Below are 4,110 nucleotides of genomic sequence, written 5' to 3'. Positions count from 1 at the left end.
AAAGGCGTGCGCCACCACGCCCGGCAGGTTTGCCTTTGTTAACTGGGTCTTTCTGCCATTGAGTACCACAGTTCAGCATGTCGACTGGTTAGTCCCTTCTCGGGTACACGGTTTGCAGATGTTTCCTTCTCTCCTGTAGGTTGCTTTTCATCTTGCTGATGCACCAGTTTTTTTGTTTTTGTTTTGTTTGTTTGTTTTTTATTCTTCAATCTTTCTTTACAGTCCAGTCACTACCCCTCTACGGGTCAGCCCTCTGACTGTTCCTCATCTGGTACCTGCCCCTGTCCCCCCTTCCCCATCTGGTCTCCAAGCAGATCCACATGCTCAGGCCTCCCCACTCCCTGGAGCCTCAAGTCTTTTGAGGGTTAGGTGCATCTTCTCTCACTGGGGCCTGCCCAGGCCATCCTCTGCTGTGTCAGGGGCCTCATATCAGCTGGTGTGTGCTGTCTGGTTTTGTAGCTCAGTGTCTGAGAGCTACAGGTTAATTGAGACTGCTGGTCTTCCTATGGGGTCACTCAGCTTCTTACAACTTTTCCCCAATTCAACCACAGGGGTCACCGGCTTCCTTCCATTGGTTGGGTCCCTTCAGCTGCTTGCTGGGCCTCTTGGAGGGCAGCCATGCTAGGCTCCTGTTTGTAAGCACACCATAGCATCTGTAATTGTGTGAGGCCATGGGGTCTCCCCTTGAGCTGGATCCCACTTTGGGCCTGTCACTGGGCCTCCTTTCCCTCAGGCTCTTCTCCATTTTGTCTCTGTAGTTCTTTTAGACAGGAACAATCTGGGTCAGAGTTTTGACTGTGGGATGGCAACCCCATCCCTCCACTTGATGTCCTTCCTGTCTTTCCACTGGAGGTGGACTCTAAAAGTTCTCTCTCCCCATTGTAGGACATTTCATCTAGGGTCCCACCCTTTGAGTCCTGAGAGTGGCTCACCTCCCAGGTCTCTGGTGCATTCTAGAGGGTCCCCTACCTCCTACCTCCTGAGGTTGCCTGTTTCCATTCTTTCTGCTGGCCCTCAGGGCTTTAGTCCTGTTCCCCCCCCACCAACCTCACAATACCTGATCATGTTCCCCTTTTCCTCTCCCCATCTCTTCTCCTGCCTAGGTCCCACCCCACCCGTGATTGCTCTTGTCTTCCCGGTGGGACTGAGGCACGGTTGGATTATGATGAAATCTGACTTTCTTACGCTGCTTATGCCTTTGTTTCCACTTCCAAGAAACCATTACCATATCCAATATGGTAGAGCTTTTTATTTTTCTTCTAAGAATTTTAGAGTTCTATTTCTTGGGTCTTTGATTTAATTTAAGGTTTTCAGTGTGAACTGACATGTCTCAATAACATTTTTTTGTCTCAATGACTTTTTAAAATTAAAATTAGAACATTGGCCAGGAACAATGCCTTTCATCCCAACACTTGGGAGGCAGAAACAGGTGGATCTTCGTGAGTTTGACGACAGCCTGGGCTACATAGGGAGCTCCAAGCCAGTCATAGTTACAAAGTGGGATCCTGTTTTAAAAAACAAAACAAAAAAACCCCCAAATTATAAAATTAGCACATTAATTCATATTAACAACAATTATTACAATCATAATGTTGTTTTCCTAATTATTCTAAGTATTGTGGAGAATCAAACTGTAAGAGTTGATGTCAGCATATGTGGGTCTCTGAGTGCCCATCCAGATCTGGCTGCCACTTACTGATTGTATGACTTGGGAAACTTACTCCATTTCTTTTTACCCTCCTCCTCCTCTCCCTCCTCCTCTCCCTCCTCTTCTGTCTTCATTTATTCTTTTAATTCTGGATTTCATTTCTTTTCCATTTGAAAATTATTTGTTTATTTTTATTTTATGTGCACCATGCAGTGTTTTACTTGCATGTATGCCTGTGTAAGGGAATCGGATTCCCTGGAACTGGAGTTACAGATAGTTGTGAGCTGCCATGTGGGAATTGAACCCAGGTCCTCTGGAAGAGCAGTCAGTGCTCTTAACTACTGAGTCATCTCTCAGCCTTAATGTTCTTAAGTATTTTTAAAATTTTTTGAAATTAAAATAGAATTACATAATTTCTCCCCTCCAACCACTCCTGCATACTTTATTTGCTTCCTCTCAAATCCATGGCCTTGTTTTAATTATTGCTATCTTGCTATCTGTCTGTCCATCTGCCTGTCTGCTGTCTGTCTATCTATCTATCTATCTATCTATCTATCTATCTATCTATCTATCTATCATCTATCCCTAATTCCTAAATATAGAAATATAATATAATTAGTCATTCATTTCTTTAATTATTGTTCTCTCCTATTTCTTTCTATCTATAATTCCTAAACATATAAATATAACCTGACTAGTCCATATGCTACTTATATGTATATATTTTCAAGGCTGACCATTTCGCTATTGGACAATATTGGGGGTTTCACCCAAGGCGGAGACTATTTCTCCTGCTCTTAGCATCCTTTGGTTGCCTGTAGTTCTTTGTCTAGGGTTGGGGCCTGGGGAGACATCCCTGTTCCCAGTTAGCACGTCTGTTAGTGGGGTCTTTGTTCGGGTCTTGTTTAGGTGTGGCGTTGGTGAGACTTCCTGGGTGTAGCTTCTCTGACAATTTTTAGGAGATAAAATCTCCCAGCAAGCTTCCTATTCCTCTGGCTCTTACAATCTTTCCACCTTCTTTTCTGCTGTGGTTCTTGAGCCCTAGGTGCAGGAGTGCATTGTAGGTGTATCAGCTGGGGCTGGGTACCACACAGTCATGTGTTCACTGCATTTTCCTGGGTTGTGGTTTTCTGTAATGGTCTCCACTGTTGTCGAGAGACATTTCTTGACTGAGGGGTTCTCTGTGCCTGAAGTTTTTTGTTTGTTTGGTTTTGCCTATGTGATGACAGTAGAAAATAGCCCATGGGAATGTTACTGTAGTGGTTATTCCTGGCTGTCAACTTGACTCTATCTGGAATGAACTACAATCCAGAATTGGAGGGCTCACCTGTGATCCAGATCTTGAAGCTGGAAGACACAAGTTTCTGACCTGAATCTTGGTATGGAGATCTTGAGGCACAGTGGCTATGAAAAGTTTAGGCCCAGGCAAGGTAGTACATGCCTTTAATCCCAGGAGACTAAGGCAGAGAGATCTCTGAGTTCAAGGTCAGCCTTCGACAAAACAAGTCCCAGATCCAGGCGTGGTGGCACACACCTTTAATCTGGGCCACACCTTCTGCTGGAGACCTACATAAGGACATCAGAAGAAGGAAGATTCCCTCTTCACCGCTTGCATTTACTTGTTAGCACATCTGTTGTAATCTACTTCTACAGAAGACCAGCTGAAACAACTAGCCTTGTGGGACTGAGCAACTACTAGATCCTTGGACTTCCCATTCACAGCGGCCCACTGTTGGGTTAGTTGAACTACAGACTATAAGTCATCATAATAAATTCCCTCAATGTAGAAGGACATTCCATATGTTCTGTGACCCTAGAGGGCCCTGATGAATCAAAAATTAAATGAGGACACATACATAAAACGAATCCAGGAAAGCACTGAGAAATGATGGAAAATGCTGATATCTAGTCTGAGCTAAACTAAAATGGAGGGCAAAGGCCTAGAGATATAAGGACACTTGATTCAGAAACAGAAGGGCAATTGATTATATGTGTGGTTTCTTTAGTATTTTAAAAATAATTAGGAATTATGTGTATGCTTGTATGCTTGAGTATATGTGTATATTCTACATGTGTTCAGGGGCCTGCAGGGGTCAGAAGAGGGTGTCAGATGTCCTGAAACTGGAATTACAAGCAGTTGTGAGCCATCCCGTGAGGGCGCTAGAACTGAACCTGGGTATTCTGTAAGAGTAGCCAGTGCTCTTAATCCCCAAGTCATCTCTTCAGCCTTATATTCTTATGATGTGGTCATTGCTACCTTCCACATTTGCATTTGTGGGTAAGGGATGGAATCCGTTCTCTCTTTAGTACTTGGAGTTACTAAGGCTGTGTGTGTGCTGCACTGTTTGTTGGTTTGTATGGATCTCCTCTGCAGGTGTGCATTGACTGCTGTGTGCCAGGCCCTGTGCCATTTGCAGCATAGAGATGAAAAGGAGCTGCTACCCTAATTGAAAATGAACCAG

Source organism: Mus pahari, chromosome 1, assembly GCF_900095145.1.
Source record: "Mus pahari chromosome 1, PAHARI_EIJ_v1.1, whole genome shotgun sequence".
NCBI classification, from domain to species: Eukaryota; Metazoa; Chordata; class Mammalia; order Rodentia; family Muridae; genus Mus; species Mus pahari.
The sequence above is the reverse complement of the archived record's forward strand: the minus strand, read 5'-3'. Positions refer to the sequence as shown.